Source organism: Tinamus guttatus, unplaced genomic scaffold (assembly GCF_059628265.1).
Source record: "Tinamus guttatus ecotype Peru unplaced genomic scaffold, ASM5962826v1 Tinamus_guttatus_pri_ptg000308l, whole genome shotgun sequence".
NCBI classification, from domain to species: domain Eukaryota; kingdom Metazoa; phylum Chordata; class Aves; order Tinamiformes; family Tinamidae; genus Tinamus; species Tinamus guttatus.
This window is the reverse complement of record NW_028288842.1, coordinates 2,466,961-2,491,877: the sequence shown is the minus strand read 5'-3', so window position 1 is coordinate 2,491,877 and position 24,917 is coordinate 2,466,961. Positions and strand designations below refer to the sequence as shown.

The window sequence follows — 24,917 nt, the reverse complement described above, 5'->3', positions numbered from 1 at the left end:
TGAAGGGTTATGTAAAAGTTCAGATGCTAACCTTAAGCAAATCCCAATATCTCTGGGCTGGGAATCTCTACAAGAACATGTTTCCCCTTGACTTGTCTAATACAATGAGTTGAGCCAGGCTGCCCCCCGGGGGTTTTGGCCCACCGAGTAGCGTGTGTGCATGAAGTGCTCACGCTCAGCCACGAGGGGATTGCTAATTTCCTTTCGAGAAACTAAACTGGGGGACTTCTCAGAGGAAACCGTCAGGAAGACAAGGTTAATTCTGGCCGCTGTTTGTGGGAGTATGGTGCCTTCGAATACCAACACGTTTTTTTTCAAGGGTGGCATTTGGAAGAATAAATGAAGTGTGACTCCCGGCATCTCTTTAGTTGCCCTGAAAATGGAATGTCAAACAGCATATAATCATCTTCCTTCTTTAAAGAAAGAAGAGCAAGTGAGAGACCTAGTTTTTGATTTGTGTCAGTTTTTGGATGTCTTAATATTCTATCTTGTCTAATTTTCCAGAGAGTGATAATAGAGTCCCTGTCAAATTAGAGGTTACAGACTTTTTAACCTATGTCACACAAAAAACCCTACATTAGTTGCTATTACCCTGAATATAATCCAAATAAAAATTTAGTTTGTAATACTGTTATGCTGAAGGTTGCATTCCAAGCATATAATTCGATTCATTTTAAATATTAAAAATATTCAGGCTGACATTATCCGGCTCCTTCCCCCGTTCCCTTTAGTGGACCGGTTGCTGCGGTTGAAATGCACTGAATTACAGAGGCTTTGCCCCAGCCTGCCGTGAAGGGGGCCGTCCTGCCGAAGCGCTCGTGCAGCCTCGTTACTACCTGCTTTGAGGCAAGCTCCAAATGCCCCTGGACTTCCGCAGCAGACTGAATCGTGCCAAGTGTTCACAAAGATGCAAGCCCAAGACTGCATTTTTTTTTGGTTTTGTTTTAAATCAGGTGAGCGTCACACGCCTTCGTTTCGTAATGAGCATTTCTGCACTGTCCTAATTAGTACAGTGTGCCTGTCCCGGACCTTTGAAGTAAGTGGGAGTTCTGCCACCAGTTTAAACGGGAGAAGGATTTGAGCCAATTTGAACAGAAGTTTTCACTTATCTTAGTGCCTAATCTTCTTTTTAAAGGGATGTGGGAGTATCAGCACCTCCTACGTAGCGCTCGGCAGCGTGCAGAAGTAGACTTGTCTGGTCACTTATGGAGGCCCGTTTCAAATCAGTAGGGATTACTCAGGTGAGTGACAAGGCTTTAAGAACAGATTTTAGGAATGTTAATTCGGAGCGCAAAATGACATTTAACCCTTCGGTGTGAATATTAACAGTTGAAGCAGGCCACAAAATGACTTAGAAATCATAAGATTAAAAAAAAAATCCTCTGTTTATCTTCTTGCTTCTTGAGCTATCAAAGTTCACACTTTCAAAGATGGTTGCCTTTTTCCTTTTTTTTTTTTTTAAGCATAAAAGTTAGCAAATCAATTTTTGTCTAAAATTAGGCTGATATTCTCCAATAAGTAGGGCAGAACAGTAATGGCAATGGCAATTGTGAATCTCATGATAAAATCACAGTATTTGGGAGGGCTCCAGTAGGTCTGTATAAATATGTTACTTTGCAAGCCTTTATCCCTGGAGATACATGGTTGTGTGACCTCTCCTGCTGCCTCCCCGGCAGCAGCTCCTGGGTGCCTGACCAGATATAGCTGATGTATCAGGGACCTGGCAATGTCTGACTGCCGTCCTAGGAGAGTATTGCAAAAATGAAGGCCAATCTGTTACAAGGTATCTGCACTTAGCTGGAACACTGTCAAGTGTCTGTAAATTGAAGAAGGTTGAAAAGTGATGCTCCCTTCATTCTCTCTTCACTGACTGGGAAGGAGCCCACAAATACTGACCCCCTCTAGCCCATCCCAAAGCCCTTTTAGATTAACTCTGACTTTTTCCCAGACAGATGGTGAAATGATACATTAGCTGTTGTCTAAAGCCTCCTTGGTACACACAGAACATTCACCTAACAAAAGCCTTATAGACAGCAGCATTAAAAGGTTTGCATATTGTATTAGTTTTAAGGAAGGACTTTTGTTCTCCATACCATATTACATGACATCATTGACAGGGTTTTATTCATTTTTAGTTTAAACTAATTTTTAAACTAAGTTTTAACTCTTTCCTATAATCGTTCATCTTCCAGGCTGGTGAAAATAAGGTATCCACAATTACAAGTATGTGGAGAAAGAACTGAAAAAGAAACATTTCTTCTTGTGCATCTCTAGCTGCCACTTATGCTAAAATAGGTCAGCATTTTAGAAAATGACAGTATGGCTTTATTTATGGGTTTTAAAATAAAATTCAAAAGAACGTTATTTTACACATTCTTTGAAGCAAGTGCGGTGAGATTTTGAGTCCTAAGTTTTTGTTTTGTTCTGTTGCATAGAAGCCAGCTGGTTTGCTAGCTTGAGTGACCTCACATTCCTTAAATGTACTCATAAATCAAGCCAAGGCCATGCATTAAAAGCTCAGCTCTGACATTAATTCAAAGGAGGGAACGTTTTATACATTGGGAGAAGTACATAGCTGGACACCTAAGGCCAGATTTTTCAGTCCTTACTCACATTTAGTAAAACTGCGTCGTGCTGGGCGTCTCACAAAAGACAGGGAAGTCAACTGGGCTCTCTATTACTTAAGGTAAATATAGGTTGAAGAAGCATGTCCTTAAGAACCAGTAACTATTTTAAGTACTTACTGTAATGAAACAAACATTTAATGTTAATTAAAACAAAAAGAAAAAGAATAAGAACACGATGATAATGAAATAATTATCTAATACTCAGTTACATGCAAGTGTCATTCTTGTGAATAAAGGTAGTTGGCAGCATGTTCAATGAGACTGTCACGACGGAACATTTTGGTGTGATTTAGTAAAAGGAATGTAAATCATTAGATTTGTATTAATAGGTTAGCATGTCATTATATTTTTGGAAAGGAGTGATGTTTCTGGGTCACACAGAGATTTAAGTGTCAGGAATTACTTCATTTTGAGAACCGAAGAAGTGATGAACGGAACTGGGTTGATCTTAGAAGCAGAAAGACAATGATAATCAGAAATACGAAAGCAAAAGCATCTCACACCTTTTAAAACTCTTCTGCTTTTTTCAGACTTTCCAGCTCCTCAGGAGATTAGTAGTAGTTATCTTAGAAGGTACTTCCAATAATATCGTTTATTGTTATTTACGAATAACTTGATACTAAAAAACAGCAACAAACTAGAAACGAGTATTTCTAAGAGTTTAACGCTGTCATCTTAATGCTATGGTTGCTGTGTGAGAAAAACCTCATCCTTATTCACCCAAAGCCACTCACCTTTTGTCTTCATAGTTCCAGACTGACGTTAAGGCCAACTGAGGCCTTACCTGCACTGAGGGTGGAAAGACGCTGTGGTGGGTTGTGTCACTTGTGCTTGGACCTAGAAGGAGCACAGAAGAAGCACACGAGTTGCTTTTACACTGCTGAAGCATCTTGTCATCGGCTGGAATAGTTTAGATAGCATCAGTCTAACTGGGAGCAGGAGGAAGGCCTCGGTGACCTCGCAGTGTCCCTGCTGAGCACAGGAGCTGGCATTTGGTGATAGGTGAATGGATTTTTCTGTGATGCCTTATGAACTAGTACACAGTGCTGTACAGCTGTGTCTGTAATGCTCCCGGGGGTGCTCCCAGGCCCGTTTCAAAGCAGCGTTGAAATCCGGTTGTTGTAATTTCTGGTCAATTCTGATTTGCCTTATATTGAATGGCTATATGACGTCCTTAACTGAGTATAAGTATCCAGAGTCTATGAGAATATCAATAAAATCATGCTATTCTGCAAGTGGGATGCAAATCAATGCCTCTTGCAGCCAAAATGATACTACTTTAAATGGTTACTGAAGCACTTTAAATGACAAGCCCAAATACAATGTTAAAATTTGGGGAAATTGAGTGGGATTTGTCTGGCAAAATTTGTGCATCCACAGTGTAAAATAAAACCATGTATTCTAAATCCTCCATTCAAAAAGATTATATGTATATACATATACATGAGTCCTGTTCACAGACCACAGTTATTTGGAAGGGCTAACTTAAGTTTCCCAAGGGTGGCCTTCTGCTGTGTATCTCCTGCTGATGAAGGGTGATTCAGGACTAGTGTTTAGCTTAGGTGCTCTGAATTATTCCTTGGAGTAGCTTTTCTCTCTTCATTCATTATGAGTAGCCAAGGAAGACAGGCTTCTGGTGCTTGAGGTGACCCTTGGAGAATATACGCGTTATTTTCACTGTTGATTCTTGACTAGTTCTTCAAGAAGTGGTGTAGAAATCTACCTCTTGCAGTTAAAATGCATAGTAACATCAAAACTGAAGTCTTCTTAATTAAAATATTGCATTACCTGTATCAAGATGTTACCTTTTTTCTTCACTTACTAAACACTCTTAACCTTGTCTGCATCAAATGTCTTTTAAATAGTCATGTTCTGAATAGTAGTTTCATATACAAAATAGAACATAGCTAAACAGACAAAAACTTAGAAATGTTATCTCTTCCTTGAGGAAAAAAAAAAAACCCACATTGTTTCTATTAGTAGCTAAAATGTTCTTTCAAATCAATTATAAATTGGAGAATAATATGTACCAGCAAAAAGTAAGTGAAGGCAAATGATTAACACTACTATCTAAACACATTATTGTGAGGAAAATCAGTTTTGTAGTACAGACTCGGCTAACTCTTCAGCGTGGTATAGCTGCGTAAGTAAAAGGGCTGTGGTAGGAGCTGCATGATGGAGTAAGACCTCAGTGTGCCAAGTGCTGCTCCAGGCGTTTGCTGTCTTGGGCCAGTCTGCACCATGATGGTGAAACTGGTTTAAAATGTCCTAGCACCAGATGTTTGATTCTGTCTTTGCACCTGAGTTACTTATGCTTCAACTTGCGCTGTTGCTACTGTTTGTGAGTCCATGTAAACTGCATCCAGGCGCAATATCTTTTTAAGTGTGGCCTCACCAACAAAACCTGCAGAATGTGAAATTGTGACACATCTCAAGTATCAAAAAACAAACAAACAAAGCAAAACAAGAGAAGGCCACGTATGGATATAAAGATAGAAAAGGTGCATAAAAGGGTAATGTGATAAGAGTAGTCAGCGTGGGTTGCACCTGCTTTAGCATTTTGTCTTTGTGTGGTTGTTTTGAAGCACATCTTCACGTTTGTCTTTAGTTAGCCCATGTTAGCTCAGTTTGAAGAACATTTTGGTGTCTGTTGGTGCAGACTTCTCTGGTGTTTCCAGAAACACATCACGATAATTTGGGCACTAACCCAAATGACTGCTCCCTTGAACCAGCTTTGGGCTAGAGCTGTGATGGACACAGTCAGTATAGAACACGACTGAATCTAGTCCATAGGAGTGGAGCCCAGATGATGTAGGTGCAGGGTTAGCCCTTCTGCAGTCTGCTGAGCTGCCTGTCTTGCACCCACAACTTGTTAATGTAGACGTACTTACAATAGCAGATGTCTCAGTACACCAGTTGCCTGCAGTAAGAATATGCTTTGCAGACATCAAGGCAAGGAAGAGACTGGAGAAGAGATTTGCAGGACAGAGATAGCCTTAATTAATATAATTTAGCTAATTACTGTTGATAGGACACTTGAGAGGAAGATATTATCACCCCTTTGACTTGAAGGGAATTGGTGTAAGAGGTGGCATGGCTGAACCAGTTTGACACTGGCTGACTGGAATTAGAGCCAGGAGGTCTGCACACCTAACTCCCTATTTATTCTTCATTTTCTTCCTAGCTTTCCTAAATACTGGGATAGGCCTTCTCTGTGATTTTGCAACTGAGTTCTTTAATAGCTTTTAAAGTATTTTAAAGTAAACAGCTTAGCCATGTCCATATGAGGCATCCCTTCCCTCTGTTCTCTTAGACACTTTCTGCTGATTTTTGTTTCTGCCTATGCCTCGATCTTTCACACCTTGTTTAGACTTGTGTTTACTGCAACTCTACTGTTCAAATTTCCTACCTCTTTAAGACCACAAAGCACTTCGAGAAAGGATTTCCATGTATTATATTTTGTTCTAAAAGCCTTATCTCATACAGACATGTTTGCCATTTTCTGTTTTTTTTTTTCTATATATATAAAAAATGATGTTTCAAAACTATTACATATGCAGTATTCTGCTTCCATTGCCTGGGTTAAGATCTCTCTCTGAAGCTGCACAAAATAAAACGTTTTGCCTAAGAAAAGTTAACAATGTGATAAATACTGATGCAGTGTTTCAACACAATCACTTCTTTTTTTTTCATTGTTTGTCATCATTTTGTCAACTTTCCATATCATTCCCCACAATGCTTTGTGCTGGATTTTCTTTGAAAATTCCTTTTCCCCTGAACTTACTGTGAACTTGTCTGTAAAATATGGCCATAAAATGCCACCGACAAAACAAAACAAAATCCTCTCTTCACTAATAAAAGAACAACGCCCAGTCGCTCTCCCATCCCTCACTAAAATAAAATAAAATAAAATAAAAAAAAAGCATAGAATTCATAGAGGAAAAAAAACAACAGCTTTTGGTTGCAAGTATAATGTAGAAAGTGAAGCCTGGGTGGAAAGCTGAAGTCACCAGTCATGAGGTTCTAGCTTAAATACTGTGTGTGTTTTGTGATTCGCCCTGTTTGTTCTCACTCTGCTCATGGCCATTTAGCTGGTAACGTCAAAAGCGCTGGGATTAAACTTGGTGTGAGCGAGGGGGAGGAGGAGGACTGCATTTCTCGAGATGTTCTGGGGGAGGAGAAGGATTATGCATGTGCCTTATGTAATGAGAGAAGAGGATGGAGAGTTAGGATGTATACAAGGAGGAGGTGGGAGGATTATCTTTTGATGTGGAGAGAACTGCAGCGGTTTTGATCCTTGTGGAAAACATCAGAAATCTATTACCATCTCATAGTTTTCTCAGTTCCTGTTTTAGAGGAGGGATTTTTCTTCTGATCTGTTGGTGTGCTTCCTGGCATGGTTTTGGCCCGTGGCACCTGCGTGGGGCTGCCCCGCAGAGTCTGGGGAGACCTCAGCTCACTGTGCCTTGAGAGTGACTTTCCTTCTCCACGATAACTGCTAGTTCCTTTTCTGACTCCGGGAAACCAAATCTCAAAGCATAAGGAGAAATAAATACGACAAATAAACAAACATAAGAGAAACAAACATAAGAAGAGACACAGGAAGCGGCATGGGGAATTTGGCTAGGGTTTTTTTTGTGTTTCAGTCTGCCCCTGCCTCACCAGCCAAGCTCATTCCAAAGTACAAGTAGAGGCTGGGGCACTTCCATCCCCAAAGAAGAATTATGCAGTAAGTTTCTACAATAAGAGAGAATTCTGATTTTGAAAATCGCATCATGAGCTTTTTTTTTTTTTTTTTTTTTTTTTTGGCACTCACCCAAGTGCCTGAGTTATCTCATTTTAAAAGATCTTCAGATGCAGTTGGACCAGGCTAAGAGCATCCATACAGAAAGTTATAGTGGCTCAGCTGGCTTGTGCTAACCGGTTGAGCTTGCTAGATTTGTCTCCCAGTCGTGCCTGCGAGTGCTCCATAAATGCATTTATCCTGCCCATGCTAACATTCATTTTCTATAATACCGAGTTTATGCTTAGAACCGCTGAGTAAAGTAGGCAAAGGTAGTCTGAAAGACTCTCCCCAGGAGCTAAGTAACAATAAATCAAAGCTTGGATGCTTTTATATCCTCTTTATTTTTGCTAAATAATGCTTAGATTATAATAATACCTAATTATAACGTTCAGCTGTTACACAGTGCTTTTGACTCACAAATTTCAAAGTACTTTATCAAAGAGGTAGCTTACTATTATTTCCATTTTTATCAGTGGAGAAATGACAACAAAAATGGTTAAGATCACCCACCCAAACAAAGATCAAGCTGGAATAATGTATGTGTGTGGAATAATGTTTTTACTCTGGGTTACGTTTGCTACTCATTGGATTCTAATAGTATTCTTAGAAACATGAATTTTGAAGAGTTCCTGATGAAGGACGAGGTTCAGGACGTGATAACTGCATGAGGGATCAGGGCTGCACCTAAAAATCTCTAAAAAGATTCAGTGTTTAATTACAGGTTCGTAGGGGAGGAGATGATTATCACCTTGTGAAACCCATCCCCTCCTCTCCCGTGCATCGGAGCACACGGGTGTGGGAACGTGTGCCCCGCGCGCGCTTGAACACTTTCTCCTGGTCTCCTGTACGTGGCCCTGCTATCGAGGTGCGAAGAGGTGCTGCTGGAAGGATCTCGGTTTAGGTCCGCCCCCACTGCCTGGCTTGGATTAGTTTATTTTTACAAACCTCCACAAGGCCCTATATTGCTATTTGTAGGAGTGAAACAAAGCCCTAAGAGGCATATACATTTGGAAAGGAAGTATTTTCAGTGCTTCTAAGTGTTTGATTATTATTTTTGGACCTGGAATTGGGGTGATTTTTGTTTTCTCCATATGAACAATAGTATTTATGGCTGGCAAGTTGCAGAAGGTACCTATAAACATTAAAGAGGGGGGAAGCTTTCCCTGCTGGATTTGGTAAGCACCCATCTTTTCTTAAAATAAGTGAAATTATTTCTGGAGACCAGTCAAAAACAAATCAGATTTAGATGCATTATTTATGCAACTCACAGAAGGTGCCATAAGTAGTCAGGTCCAGGGTGAGGTCAGTGACAGGGCAAGGTGATGACCAAACCAACCATGCACATTTAATGTCCGTAGATTTGCCGTAGCCTTTGGTTTCCAGTGCCATTGTTTTTTCCAGCATGATCATTTCTCTTTCCTCACCCACCCACTATTGAAAAAAAATCACATAAGGTTTCAATATACAGTAGTTAATTATTATATTACAAGCTCTAATTAAATTCTTGGAGTCTCTGCACAGTATGATGTCCATGCCAAGAGGGACATATCCCATCCTTAAGTGAATACATGTTCTTGTCAAGTTAACTTATCTGCATTTTACTCACATGAGATATTCCTCATCTCTTGCTTCTTGACACACGTGACTGATAAATGTTCTAAAGGCACATTTAACATTGATATTTTTGTCATATGAAATGACAATGACTTCAATAATTCCCAGATTTTATTTTATATAAAGTGACATATTATGCGATGGCAGACTCCCCAGACTTTAATGTAAGCCACGCACTGGTAAAAATATAGATTGCATCAAAGCTTGATCTTTATGTGCTGCAAACCTACACATCTAATGTTTCAACCGCAGGCAAGTGGTTAAAACTAAAAATGTTAAATATTAAAGTACCTCTTACAAATACCGTGGACACTCAGTAAAGTCAGAGCTCATGTTTCTCTATTAGCTGTCCAGGTTTCTTTGAAACATTTAACGAACAGGCATTTTTTCAAGCTTTTTCATAATTGAGTCATCTGAGAAGAGAGATACAGTGGAAAGATACCTAGATTGTTATCAAGTCATTTGCAGTTTTAAATGAAGTGTTAAATAGAGTTTCGTGAATTCTTCTACACTTTTCATCACAGATCTTTAGGGTCATGGGTAAAATTTTAACTCAGAATTTTAGGTAAGGAAAGATTTGCACACATCGTATATCTGTGGACAAGTGTATCTTAAGCTGCTCTACTTTTAAGAGAACTTTAGAAGTCACAAACCAGTAATTTTGTTTTCACATTGAAATAAATGAGAACTATCATTGTGCTTGACCTTAGAGTACCATTAGATCAAATGTCTCAAGGAATTATGTGTCTGTGTGTGTAGCTTAATGACAGTGAAATTTAACTGAATGAGCTTGTGTTGGCCTCATTATTCATCTGATACTAAGCCTTTATATTAGACGATGTCAACACTTACCCGGACTTTGGCCCTGATTCAACTTAGTACTTAAACACCTGGCTAACTTTAAGGGCTTCCGTAAGCACTTATTCAAATGCTTAAAGCTGGGCACTTGCTGAATATATCTGTTTATGTCACAGTTAAATAATAATTTAACAAGTATGTTATATTGGCAGCAACCAGATGGACTCCTATCTATGATAGCTGCATGTATAACATAACCTCCATCTTCATTTGGAAACACTACAAAGACCTGCAAGCTGCTAAATATCAAGTCTTGATTATGCCCATGATAAGTGAGAAGAAATAGTTCATGTATGTAGAATCGTGTATCCCAGGCTTGGTTTAAAATGTAGCCATTGTGCTTTGAAGCTGAAATATAACTTTTATATTGACTTGTAATTAAGCTTTGGACTGAAATGGTTGTTCAAAGTTGCCAGAAAATGCTTTGTTCAGTTTATGGTGGTGCACAGTGCTGACAAAAGCATGAGCGAGAACTTTGTACTGTCTATGGTTTGAGTTCTGTCATTCATTCATTTTACTAATTCGGACTTTCCTCTCTGAAGGTGCTGATACCTGTACAGTTTTTTTGATGTATGATGCGTACAAAATAGGCAAGTGCTACATCTAAAGTGAATATGGAAAAGAATATTACATTGCAAAAACCAGTGCATTCCCGGCTGATGACAGTAGGCCAAATAGGTTTACCTCACTCATAAAAGTTGACAAGTGGCACATGTGTCATGAGCAAATGAAACAGAGTTTGGCCTATTATGTATACAGTGCTCATGCAATGAAATGGCATCTTTGATGAGAAGATGATCACAGAAATGGCTTATGAGACAATGAGAATTTCGCCAGGATTTGGGACAAACTTGTATCCGTGGCTCAGCAAGGACAAATGTTTTAAAAAATCAAATGCATGTGTTTTACAAGGAATTTACTTTTGCCTTTTGCTTATCTTAGGCCCTTGCCTAAGATTTTGGAGGAGTCCGTAGGATTTTGGAGGAATGAATTGCGCTCTCTTTGCTAGTCAGCTTTATTTCTTACTTTTCATTGTACATAAAAAGCTATATCATTTCAGTTTCTGTTGGGTCAAGTTGAAAGCTAGACAAGTCAAGAGGGTTACAGTGATTTAAATGCAGCTATGTTGATTTGCAAAAGTTGAGCTGCTGGCCTGTTGTACTTTTCAATAACCTTTCAAACAAAACCTCTCTGCTTTTGACTTTTTTTTTTAAATGAATCTGAATGGAAAGGGAAGTTTTCAGGAATTTTCACTTAAAAACAAGCCTGCCTTCCCAGAAATCAAATCAAACCTTGAGGAAAGACAACACTTCAAAGCAGCTCATATCCCAGAGGGTTAGGCACTCCACGAAACCACGTAAGAACCAGGTTTGTGGCTCTGATCTGAAGTAGGGCTTTGAACTTTGCTCTTCAGTAGATATCCCTTTTGCTGACCTGCGAGCTGTTTTGGGGGTGTTTTTTTTCACCCGTCTTCTTCAACTAAGTCATTCCAGGCTTGAAGAGTTTTGCTATTGACACTACTAACCAGTCCAGTAACCCAACATTTTCATATCAAGACACATTCAATCCAAAAAGTCAGAACTAGTACTACTTTGCTGGGTCAGTTCTGGCTGGTGCAGCAAAGCCAGTGCTACGATGGGAGCCAGAAAGGCTGCAGCAGTTGAACAAGTGAATCATTTTAGCCTGTGAGGAACTGACTCTTATGCCCATTAGGAATGCCTTGAACTCCAAGAGAAGGAGAAAGGATCTACACTAGCAAACTCCCCTGCAGGGCTGTCATCTGCAAATTGAATTTTTGCTGCAGGGAAGAATCAGCACTAGAAACATATGTAACTTGTGACCTTTGATTTTATTATTTCTTGTTACGCTTTCATAGCCTTTTTTCTTTGTTACTGATTTTATTTGGAAGAAAGTACTTTCACTGGTTTTCCCCTTCAGACAGTGTCTAACTTCACTGTAAATGTAGTATTATTTCCTCATCCTGTTTTTTTTTTTTTTTTTTTTTTTTGCTTCCTTAATGCTGTAGTGAGATGTGCTAGTAGAATGAAATGTTGCTGTTGGACTCAGGGATCCCCAGGCACCTTCTGCTGGACCACAGCTTAAAGAAGATGTGTTCCCTTTGCTTAGTCATCTGCGTGTGAAGAAAAACCACACCAAGCACGGGAAGTGGCCAGGAGGCTCCCAAGGAAGAGAAAAGCTGCTTTTTCGCGGGTGATCTGAGGCTAGGGTTATCTGCGTGATGCAAAGATTTCCACTGACTTCTGTACTCCTTGTACCTGTCTATCTTGTGCTGCTCTTCTTTACAGGTGATGAAAAAGATGCTTTTTTGCCACATGATGCCTCGCCTGACTTCCCTGCGGTGAAGTTTGGGGGTAGAGAGGCCATTTCTTGATGCATTGCTCGTACTTGGAGCCGTGCATGGTAGGGCCCTGGTTTTAGCTGAGGACTTTTAAGATAACCCCAGATGACGCCCAGGAGTGGTGATTACCCTTCTCTTTTAATACCTGCAAAATTGTTGGACCAAACTAGGAGCCTTGGCAGAGCTGCATTAAGGTATGACATGCATAACCAGTAGCTTTGCCTTTCCTTTTTCCTTTCCCCCCCGCCCTTCCCTTTCCTTTCAGATTTTCTTTTTTGAAATAAATTATTGCCATATTCTAAACATTTGGTTTTCCACCATTGTTCCTTTTTCAAGTGGAGCTTTCACATGAGGTCCTTCTTCAAAATGAATATATATGATAAGACAAATTGTTTCAACACTTGCTTGCAAGGCCAATAAAAAGAGATGTTGTAGTGCAAATTACCCTTGCAAATGCTCTCTAAAAAGCTAATAACATTTTTTTCCCCCAAAGCATAGTTCCCAGCCATAAGCAGAGTTTCTCTTTCATGTTCATTTGCCACACAGATTTATAAAATGATCCCAAATCCTTGCATAGGCTGTGAGGGATTGCAGCTTTTGAACTGCTGAATTGGAAAAGCTATTACTGGAAGAGAAGTTTTCAATTTCAGTCAGATTGGGTCAGGATGGTATAAACTCAGCCCTCCAAGTTTTGGTGTAAGATGGAAGGCTGTGTCTCCTTTGTTGATAATTTTCATAGTAAGATTCACAAGGTTTTGCGTTTAAAGGCATGAAATGAGATGATAAGAAGGCAAGGAAAAATCATTAGCATATTCAATGCTTTTTTTTTTTTCAAGTAAAAACAGTCATTTTAATTTGCTTTCTGCAGAACATGGTATAATTGGAAACTTTTCAGAAACAGAACTATTAGGCAAGTGGTCAACATCTTCAGAGAAAAGGTCCAAACATTCTGCCCTGCAGCTTGTCCTCCCCCAGGCACACACCATGGTCCCTTCGCCTAGGGAATTTTTTCCCTGGCACGTGGTATTTCCTCCTTCTGCAAAACCAGTCCCGCAGTTGGTCCTAGTTGTGGTTGGGGCAAGAGATGCCCAGCCCCAGCGTCTGCAAACTGCATTTCCAACTGAGGGGGACTTGGAAAATCGGAATGGGGCCAAATTGCTTCTCCTTCGTGCCGTTTTGGCAGGAGGCTTCCACAAAAACTGAACAGTGAATAGCTCGTGTGGAACGGCAGCACGTGTGGAACGGCAGCCCATGTTCACTGCTCTTGGCGCGGGCGGGCGGCACGCTACGCTGGAAGGCCGTGGGGCTGCTCTCCTTCCAGGTGCTCTTGGGTTTGAAGCGGCGGTGCAGCCGCTCTGCCGCTGCCCGGCCCCGCGTCCTTCCCTCGCAGACGGGGCCGCCGGGGAGGCTGGCGAGAGCGGAGCTGCCGTTCGCCCACCCTAAGTGCTCCCTTCCGAAGGGCCGCACGCGCGCGGGGCTGCGCTCCCGCTGGAGCCAGCCCTATCTCCTGCCCCGCTTCCTCAGCGCCTGTAATGCGGTAACCGCCCGCTTATCGCCTGCATTAGCCCTCTCGTCGAGACCCAGAGGAGCCTGTGGCCGGTAACGCGCAGGCCCCTGCACGCGTGCGCTGCTCCCGCCTTTCCCGGCCCGGCTCGCCCTGCCCGTGCCGGCAAACCCGGACGGCTCCAGGAATAACTCCACGCGCTCGCACGGGTCTGCGTTTGCTCGCGAGCTCCGGCCCGACTCGCAGCGTGGGAAGGAGCGGGGGGCGCAGGAGATGCGGAGAGGGAGCTGCCGCGGCGTGTTCTAACATATGTGCTTGAGGCCTCTCGGCGGGCCCCCTCGTGGGAAGCGGGGAGGGAGCGCGCCCCCGAGCAGGTGGTTGGCTTGGCTTGTTTCTATAGCAGCCTGAACCAGGGGAGAGAAAAAACGCGTGCTTTAACACTAATACATTCAACCAAAAAAGAAAACAAAACAAAACAAAAAAAACCCTAACAATTACAGGAAGAGCCTTTTTTATTATTATTAAAGAAATTGCATTAAAGATGAATGAGCATATATGGGGATAATTATGTTTTAAGGTGTGTAACATTAAAAGGTAGTGAATGGAATATCGACTGTTTTGTAGGAACAGTAATAATGAGATTTCTGTCACCTAATCTTACCATAATTGGGTTATTACTATGCAAATTAAGGTATTACTTAAAAAAATAGGAGGTAAGACAGATCCTTGAGGCAGCCATTTATCTATCCTTAAAGCTATGCTGTCGATTCTCTTTAGGCTGAGGATCCTTTTTTAAACAATTTGGAGATGCTAATTTCATTATTTTTTTCACCCATGTTTCCTGCTAGAATGTTTTCTATTCTCGCCAGGTAGCAGACCAGGAGTGGCGGTTTTTATACACTTACTAGTCTCTTATGAAATCCTTTAGGAATAATTAGATCAAACAGCTCTGATTATTACCTTTTTGTCCCCTCTTGCTTTTAAAGAAAATAATGGTGTGCGTGTTTCGCTTGAGCTTTTTATAGCAGGATCACAGAGAATGCACATAAATTATTTTTATCCTTCTTTTAGCAAAAAAAATATATTGGCCACCTGGTTTCAGCTTACTTCACTTCCATTAGTTAATAAAGTTTACCCACTGGCCTGCTATTGGTTTTGAAGGGAGATCTAGGAGTACTCAGCATTTATGTTTTCAACTTTGGGACTTGTTTGATTTTACTGCTTCTACCACAGGTCTGATGGTATTTGCTCTGTCCCAGGTGGACAGAGGTGATATTTAAGATAGAGAGTTTCCTTGTTTCAGGAGTATTAGTTTCCTTGTAATGCAAGGCACTTGTAAGGGTTTTGTTTGCAGAAATAAAAAGAGAAAGCGCCTGCAAAGGTGCTAAATCTAAATCTAGAATTTGACTTCCTCTGTCAGGAATTTACTCGGGAAAGCAAAGCGAGATGCAGTGGCTGGATTTCAAGTACCTGGAGTGCATTACTCTGCCTCAGACCCTCCTTCGCTCTTCTTCCTACTGAGCTCATGGCGACTCTTGTTTTCTCCCTTCTTGGTTCACTGGTCTTCAGCTCTACAGCCAAGGCTATTTCTGATTTTGTAGCCTCAGCTAATACTTGCTTTTAACACTTTTTTTTTTAATACATATTTCCTGAGAGAAGTATAGTCATCCAGAATGGACATAGCGTTACCATTTGAGTAGTTTCCCTGTCAGAGACACGGGCTTTCTGCAAGCCATTTAATCGTGCCTCATTTTCTGTCTTTAGTGTATGTAGGTTGTAAGTATATCTAAAATTTGCCTACCTCAGGGGGTAGTTAAAGGAAATAAGTTTATCTCATTATTTACTTACATAATTATATTGTGGGGTGAATTACAGCATGCTGAGAACACATTTATTGATTAAAAGATTAACAAACATAGATTAGTCAGAATTTTTCAAGTGATTTGTTTCAGGAATAAATAACTTATGTATTGATGGTGCTAAGTAATTTTACAAAGATACATTTCAATAGCCCTCTAGATTTTGCAGCACTGGGAGGTATTTTGTGTTATTTGTGGCCTGCTAAGCAGAAATAAAAACAGCAATTGTAAGTTAGTGAGAAGGTAGGGAGTTTATGTGATATAAGTTACTGCTGATCCATACCTCGTGTCACTTGAACTTCCTCCAAGTGGGTGCCTCCAATATCATTTGTGAAGAAGACTTCCTAAAACCTGTGAACTTCCACTATGACCTTGAATGGAAAAACAACTACCTGCGGATTAGCAGGGATGTAGGTCCCAGCTGCCTGTTTCATAGTACCTGCCATCCTTGCAAGAGGAAGCTCTTGAGCTACTAGGGGTTCACAAAAAGATAAAGTCCCTATATTGACTCTTAACTAACAATTTCTGCTATGCTCAGTTTATTAGTTCTTGCTTGATTAACAGCTCTGGAACAAGCCATTGACCTCATGGACCCCAGTTTGTTTTACCTGACTTAATGATTGGGAAGATCCTGTCTGTTTAGCTGGATGTACCTGGAAAAAAAAAAAAAGGTGCATCTGGGGTTTTTGGATGGATCTGAATCGCAACAGCATCTTGTGGTAAATACTAACTCTAATAGAAAGAACAAGATGTCTAGAAGAAGAAAACTCATACAATTTCTTCCTGGAAGGGTCATGCAGGCCCATCACTGTAGACCTTGCTGCAACATTGATCCTAATGAGGGACATGGTTGGCCTAGCTGCAGTGAAAGAAAATAATGCTGAAGCATTTTCCAGAATTCACAGTGAGAATGTTTGAAGTTCAGAAAGATTATTTTGTTTAAGGGTTTGGTTTAACACATATGCGTCCTGCCCTGGTGATTGCTGGTGGTTGCCAGGAAGTTCTCCAAGAAATCTGCAAAATGTCTAATCTGCCTAGCAGACGGGAGTGGTATAAAAATTGTGTGAAAGTCCAGAGGGTTTTATGTTTTTTTTTTTTTTTCTCCTTTCTCCTAGAAGTGGTTTTGAATCATTTAGATAAAATGCTTATGTGAAGCTTTAATTCTTTCTTTTCACTCATTCGAACAAAACGTCCAACCCTGTATGGAGTTGGTCCCTCCCTCATCAATCACAGGGTGAACACCTGAAGAAGTTCTGGATTGTAGGATTGATAAATGAACAAAATAAGAGTCCCTGGGAAGAAACTGCCAGGAACTCTCTCATATGTTTTGGTTGGTACTGCCAGTATATTCCATGCTGGAAGACCCTTGGGATGAATAGGTAGGTAGGAAGATGCCATGACTCTGCCCCAGCATGTGTGAACATACCCCAGGAGTGCTGGCACATCATGCGGAGAAGCAGGGTACCCCACTGAGAGACTGGTTGGTAAATAGAACCTGTTGCACCAGGGCTGCATTTCTTCTCTACCAAGTGACCATTACTGCTTTGAGAGGACTTTGGTATGTTCAGGTGAAAAACCTGCACCCCACTGAGCTTCTCAACCAGCTCTCGCTTGACTACTTTTACCTCCACCTCAACGAAATGTGCTTTGGTAACACACCACCCTCCACAAAGCTGGATGAAATAAGAGCAATAAGAAATGCAAATGCTTCTTCCCCATCTAGCTAAGTACTAACATCTGAGCCAGGTCATAGCAATTCCCCCACAGAGGGGACATGGAAAGGCAGCCCCCATAGCAGGTGAGTCTTTTTAGCAGGCACCTATACAGAAAGGAGTGCATGAGGGGGCTGCAGGACCTATGTGGGTTGCAGGTATTTAGCTTCTCTTTATTTCTTTTATAGTATAGTCTACTGTTGGTCTCTTAAAGTTCTTATGTGTTGCTTCATAACTGTTACCTGCCTGGAGGTGTCAGTTTGTGTCTTGGCCTGTTACTGTAGTACAGTACTGCAAAGTGAAATGTACAGCTGCTTTAACATCTGTCTGGAAGAGGCGCCATTCTTTATTTTTACTCATAAAACCTCTGAAGACTTTTTTCTTTTAATCAGCTGTTGGGGAGGTTGTGTGCTGAGCCACAGCAGCACTCTGTGTTCTCTAGTTCTAGAGTCTTTGGCTTAACTATAGATTTAAGGCAATTGTATTAGTTATTTTATAGGCTTTTTTTTTTTAAAAAAAAAAAAAGGTAAGTGCAAAAAGAAAAAAAAAGTCCCATCTTTACGTCTGAAGTCATTGCTGGTGAGTCTTCAGTAACAGGAGGAAGAAGGCTTTAACAGTTGTAAGATGAAGAGAAACTGGCTGAAATGTGTGTTTAGATAGCACAAGATTGGTTGGGAATGAGATGTGGGAGTCATCACCACAGAGGTGGGGAATTGGAGCCATTATTCCACAATGATGTGAAAATACAGAGCTATAAGTGCATATAATTGCTCAGATACTACAGGGACATTAAAAATACACAGTATTTTATATAACATAGCAATTTGTAAGAATACAGTAGCAGTTAGTGCGGGGGTAGTGGGGAAACCCTGTAATTATTGGAATATGATGTTAATAGATTCAATAATAAGCTTGCAATGCAACTTTTTTTTTTTTGCTTTTTTTTTTCTGTTTCTTCTCCCTTTCCTTTTTCATTGCTACTTTTAAGCCCTCTCATCTCCGTCCCTTCCCTTTCCCGCTGGCTGGTGGGCGACACGGGCCCCCGCACGGTGCAGGCGGGTGGCTCCCTCTGCAAACAGCGCCCGGTGCTGCTCGGTCACTCTGCTGCTGAGCAGTGTTGTTCGCCAGGGCAGCTGAGCCCGCCGTGTGGGAAGCGTTAAGGCGCTCGTGACCCCTTTCCCGGGGCACGGGGCAGCTGTTGAGAGCCAATTCTGCAGCGGGTTCAGCGCTCGGCCCGTGTGCGGGTAACCTGTAGGTGGGAGTAATGTGGGCGTTTAAGCAAATGCAAGCTCGTGCCGCAAACCAGGTGAAGGTCTTGATACATGATGCGTTGTTTTTGCGTTGGTAACACGGGAGTGCGTATCAAGGGCAAGGTTGTGTAAAGGTGGGAGTGCTCACGGTAAAATTCTGTAAATTTTCAGTCACATGCTATGACTGAGTATATAAGTGGATGACCTGGGACAGTGTCTGTCTAACTAAAAGTTCGGGACGCTTCATGAATCAAAAGTAATTTTTCTCAACTTCAGATTTCTGTGGATCAGGTGAACTGATGAGGAGTGACTCTTCAAGGAGAGCAGGAGTGAAATGTAGAATTAGCATTTTAGGGTTATTTTTATGCCTCGTTTCTCTTTGTTGCTTGGGGTTTTTGCCTTTCTCCCTTCTTCATAAAACTGAGGTCTCCTTTTAAGTGTTCATGCAAAACTTTGTTTTAGTTTCGTGTTGCGTGGTTTCATGTCCTTTTTAGTTTCCCTTAGAGTTTAGGCTTTGACTAAAACCCAAAACCCAACGTGAAACTCTACCGAAACCACCACATTTTGCATAGTTTCCACCAAAAACCCATAAATTGGCCCAGGTTCACTCTAAATTTGGCCTGGATACACCAAAAAGTTACTGAAGCCTTACTGCTGCTTTCTTATAGCTTGACATGCTGTTTTCAGGCCTGAAAACCAAAACTCTGTGCTCCCCTAAAGTCATCGCAGATGCTGATTAGCAGTCCTGCAGTTTTGTGACCTTCGAGGAGCAGAGGGTTTTGGTTTTGACCTACCAAATCACTTAAGCTGACCTGAAATGTGTGTCTGAAGTGCCACTTTTTCTTGTGCAATTTCCCAAGTGTACAATAAACAGAGGAGGGAAAAGGGGGGAGGCGGCAGCCTTGTCTCCTTTCTGTGATTTGAAGGGGGCTATGGGCAGGCCTGTAAATGTGCACCTAAATAATCTTAGGTTTTGGGGTGCCAAGGATGCCAAATTCTTCAGTGGAGGTGGGGACCCGAGGAACATGGTGTGGCTGTTGGAGAGGTTAATAGCATAAGCGTTACTGCAATCTCGGCATCTGTGTTTTTGATTTGGTGAGTGAGGGTTGTTCCTGTGTTACTTTATTTTGGTTTGAAATGTCAATTGCTACCAGGCTCCTGGTAGTTTTAGATACTTGTTTTGTGCGGTCTGAGTGTGTATAACCAGTTAGCAGATTGTTTTTCACCAGCTACCTGAAACACTTTGAATCCTTAAAGATCCAGACCTTCATCTTTAAGTAGTTTCCAGAGTTTTCATCTGTTGACCCTGTTCCTGGGCTCAGGAGTTGCACTTCTGTTTGTAAGCCTGACTTCTTTGATTTAATTTTGGTCAAGCTGCAGACCCAAATTGTCGGGGTCCCCTCCTCTGCCTTGGGAGCAATGGGCTCAGGGTATTTGTGTTGCATTCTGGCAGATTGCCATTTGGGTAATTACGTGCTGTTTACTTTTGATATCGTCTTTGACTGCAAATCTGGGAGTAATTCCGCTTCATTTCTCGTTCTGAAGCGGTGCCGTTGCTTGGTGGTTGCGATCTGTTTTAGTAGAGGGCGGCCCCCGAGCGGCAGCCGGGGAAGCGCGGCCTGCTCGGAGCCTGTGAACGGTTGTGGGGCGCTCTGGCTCGCAGGGCAGCCAGCCTCCATGTCAGCAGACGCATGTGCTCACGTACAGATGTTTATATATAGTTGGACTTGGCGAGGCAGCATTCTTAACGAAGCTGATAACACTAGGGCTTGTGAAGTGCAGCAGCTAGGGCCTCTGTTAAGTCAGGTGGGAGCTTCTCCTGCGCTTCCACATGTGGTAGCGCAATGCTGTGTGGGGGCCCGTAGGTGGGTTGTCATGAGAAACTTCAGGTGGCTTTTATACATTTGTTTCCCTTCAGAAAAATAATACTCCATTTATTTCTTATACTATTCTCTGAGCAATGGGCATACCATGCATCCCCATGTATTTTTCTCTTGATCTGGGAAAACCAGGTTTGCCGAGATTGCTGAGGGATTTCTTTGGCAGCAATTTAGTAGATGGCAACACTACAGTCAACTCAAACCTAACTACTGCCTCTCCCTAATGTAATGAATGGGAACCATCTTGAAGTGAAATCCTCTGAGTAAGCTTAGTGGTTTTTTTTTTTTTTTTTTTTTTTTTTGTGTGTGTGTGTGTGTGTGTGTTTTTTTTTTTTGTTGTTGTTTTTTTTTTTTTTTTTTTGAAGTTAGAGAAACGTAACCTATGATTCGTATTGGATCTGCAGTTTAAAGAAGGTGAGTATCATGTTTGATTCTTCTTATAAAACACCAAATCTTCACTGATGTTTGATGCTGGATAGAAACCCCAGCTGAAGACAGTATTAAAACCTTCCTCCTGACCCCTTTGCCACTATTATATTAATCTAACTTTCATTTATGTAACATCTTTCAGCACACAGACTATCCAGGCAATTTACAAACATGTGCACTGATTCCTCGGAGAAATCTGCAGTCAGTCAAGCTTAAATTTGTCCGGGGTCACTTAGGTTAATGACTCGATTCCTTCAGGAGGGCCTGCAGTTCTCATGACCATGGTGCTTGGGACCCCTTCTTGGGCTCTCGTTCCAACCCAAGCGCCTCTCTTGGCACGGTGTCAGTGTGCCCACCCCACAGCCACCAATGGGAAGAGGGTCACCCGTTCCACCAGCCCTGCTACATGCAGGACCTTCTCTGGCCCCCACCCCTGATCCATCCTCTTCTGAGGTGTGGACTGGTGAGATATCAGCCTCATACCCTATGTTCATATGTTGTTGTGTTAAGGGTTTCTTAGCTTATTTTTTATGTTTATTGGGGTGGGAGGAGAAAGGTGGAAGTATTTCCTAAACAGAGTTCAGGGCATAACTTATCTGTTAAACTTTATCCTGTTAGATTTAATCCTCACTCCCTTGGACTCCTTTTAGGATATTAATTTAGCAGGAAGACTAGGGGCATTTTTGAGTCCTGGTGGTTTTGAAACAGATGTTTATGGGGATGAGCATGATGTGTGCATACAGCAGTCCGTGGCTGCCTAATGCCAGATGTCAAGCACTTCACTGTTCCTGTTGCATAGGTCTAAAATATGTGTTTGTACATAACATAAACTTGGTTTTACAACCACTCACATTTAGACTGATTATAGGAGCTGCACTACATCTGTGTATCTCCTGCATGATTCTTCAGACAGGAAAGTATGAAAAAAAAATGCAAGTTTTTTCTTTCATTGCTTGTGTTATTTAAGAGGTTTGTCTTGAAGAAATATCTCATTATAACATGTAAGATTTTTTTTTGTTTCATTATGACAAATGACTGTTGCGTATGCAGGACTCTGGACCCTTAAGCATATAAAGCCTAATTCAAGAATATCTTCGAATACTGTTTAATATTAAGCAGACACAAAAATATTGGAGTCAGGTAGGTATACTCTCAAAGATAGCATTTTTTTTAAAAAAACTACTGATAATTAAACTGCGTGTACAATAATTACACTCAAGATATCATGTTTAATGTTTACACTTTCCTATTAACTTTACTATTATCTGCATTCATGAGCTATTCATAGATAGCGGTGTATTTATCCAGATAACTAGAAAAGCAAACATACAATTGATGAGATTTTCGGCTCTGAAATCATTACAATGAAGAAGCTGGAATTTTATCCCATATATACAAGTGGAGAGCACTAGTGTAAGTGGTCTTACACAATATTCTTATATGAACTGTACTATAAAATGTCACAGTAAGATGTTGCTGCAAGACTATTTGAGGCATTTAGGCCAATTAAGTATTATTTTACAGGGTTTATCAATTTGTCACTGCTTCCTAATTCTGTTGTGTCCTACAGAAATAAATCAGCAGGAGATGAAGGCATATTTGCGAATACATTTACGGTTCAACTGGGGAAAAGAAATCTGACTTCTACTCGAGCAGAATTATTTTGGTAGTTGTCTCCAGTTGGCATGACTGTAGTCCTTATAGGCACTGATGGCTCTTATAGGTGTAACATTTCTTTGGGCAAGGTAGTACGGAATGCAGATTGAGGAGAGAAACCAGTGTGATGCTTGTCATTGTGATTATAAGAAAACTTATCACTTGAGCTTTGGCTGTTGTCCTCAAATAACAGGTGCTCTCCTTAAAAATATAATGCTGTTGCCCTTAACATAGTGTTATTTTAGAATGGTATTTTGGGCAGTTACTAGTAGACTTGCGTGCTTTGATTCCATCTCTGTCTTTGGGCAGAGTAATCCAAGGCCTTGGGTGGGCGCTGGTTGTCCTCAGCTCCCTGCAGTAAGTGACACAGCCCTTAAGTGGCAAACATGGAGCTCGATGCGAAAGCCTGTGTTGTGAAACAGCGTCTGCCCTTGCTATGATAGCACCCTTGCAATAATTCAACTTAAAGGCAGCCCAATTAATACCTTTCTCCCCCTTCAGTACATCGGGCATGCATGAGCATTCACTATTTTTCCTGAAACAACCGTTTGGCTTGAGAAAAGCTACGTAAGGTTGTCCCCTAGGGGGAAGGGCACTGCTCAGCCCGGTGCCCGGTGCCGTGGCAGTAGCTGCGGCCCCAGCCTTCGGAGAGTGGGTTTGTGGAGAGCCGTAGGAAGCCGCCCCGTGGTGGCAGCGCAAGGCCTTGGGCTGCGCTCCTCCCTCCGCAGAGCTGCGGCCTGTCTGCATGCATCAGTCACAGCTGAAGGCTTGTAACAGCGTTAGCCATTTGTTCTTTATTTCCTGGGCTTTACATGTACTTTGCCGTATTATCGCTATCACTGTATTTAAAAATAAAAATTAAAAAAAATAAAAAAATGCAATTTTCCATGAGTAAAAGTTAGCAAAGTGCTTGGGGCTACCTCAAGGTTGGAAGAAGCTGCAAGTAGGGTTCCCCACGCAGTAGGTGCTAAGCTCTTGAGAGGGGAAGCTGCGTCCTTGCCTGTGTTAAGCACTCAGGATATCCTTGATTGATGCTGAGCATATTGCTTTATTTCGCCCTCTCTGTCATAGAGGAGCCGAGCTGATTCTGGGTTTCCTGAAAGTTCATGATGATATGAAGAGAAAAGAGAAAAAAGAAAAAAAAAAAAAAAAAAAAAAAAAAAAAGACGAAAGAAGAACCGGGGGAAAATATCAGGATCCCTTGTTATCCTGTGATCCGTGTGCGTGCCGGGGGCCGGTGCTTTGCGGGAGGGCGCAGCGGCGAGCCCGGCACCAGCAAGGGTTAACCGGCCTTGCCAGCGCCAACAATGGAGACGGGGGCAGCTTTAAACGAAATGAGCTGAATATTTCATTCGGCCATTCGGCTGCCTGCTCCAATTGCCTCCTTTGCGAAAGCGAGAGCTTAATCTAAAGTGACAACAACATCAGTTTCTATGCGCTCCAGTCACACAGAACATGACTTCCTTAACATAAACACTATTTACATGGACCGTCTGGATATAGCAAGGGATCGGGAGCGTGCCCGGCAAAGACAGAGGCTACAATGAAGGACGAATCTCAGGCAGCTGAGAATTAACATCAGCAAATGAAAGCCTGACCCTCAGAGGGCATGTCCCTGTTAGTTTCTTTTCTTTCTTTCTTCTTTTTTTTTTTTCTTTCTTTTTTTTTTTTTTTAAAGCTAGAAAACCTCACACTGCTAACTTTACTTTCAGTAAAGACTGTGTAATTTAAAAGAAAATAGTACCTTTTTGGCTGAGGTACTTGACTAAATGTGCTGTGTCTGACACACTTACCTGCTCTGTGTGACATGAAACAAAGGACCCCCCAGCTGTAGTCACAGGGCTCCTTCAGACAGCCCTAACTGATAACGCTCCCCCTGCTCCTTGTGCTCCCGACTCGGAGCTGGTTCCACCTTTCTGCCGTCCCACCCGGAGGCGGCAGTGCTGCTCTCTGTGCCTGCGGAAGGGGGGTCCTCCAGCTGCCATGGCTGGGGTAAAGGCCAGTGGTACCTGCAGGCGGGATGTCATTGTGCCATAGGGATGGCCTGACTTCGTCTTGCCAGCTTGGACGGAGCTGCCTCTCTGTTAGTGGCAGCCAGGGCTTGAGAGCACCCTGGGGAGGGTACTTCGCTTATTCCAGCAGTACTGGAGACCTGATATTTAATTTTACTTTTTTTTTTTTTTTTCCCTTTCCTCTCATCTCTTAGGCTAGAGCTGAGCTGCAGAGTTTTAGAAGGATTTAAACATTCATGGTCCAGAGGGTGTTGTCAAACATTTAGCAAGAGAGGGTCTAATTTTATATATATATATATATATATTTTTTTTTTTTCTTTGAGAAGAATTGGATTATTGGCTGCTGGGGAAGGCAGAGCACAAATGGGGTA

At 41.8% G+C, this 24,917-nt stretch overlaps 1 protein-coding gene across 3 annotated transcripts in view; it reads left to right on the top strand.

Annotated features, from left to right (window-relative positions):
- Positions 1 to 24,917, top strand: part of SOX5 (SRY-box transcription factor 5) — a 599,951-nt gene that overhangs the window by 66,297 nt on the left and 508,737 nt on the right. For 2 of the 3 annotated variants that reach the window (XM_088528388.1, XM_088528387.1), the window contains exon 1: positions 193 to 458. The exons of the other annotated variant lie outside the window; for it this stretch is intronic. The gene's annotated coding sequence lies outside the window, so the exon portion shown is untranslated. Of the gene's footprint in view, positions 1 to 192; positions 459 to 24,917 lie in introns of those variants that run through there. 3 annotated transcript variants of the gene reach the window in all.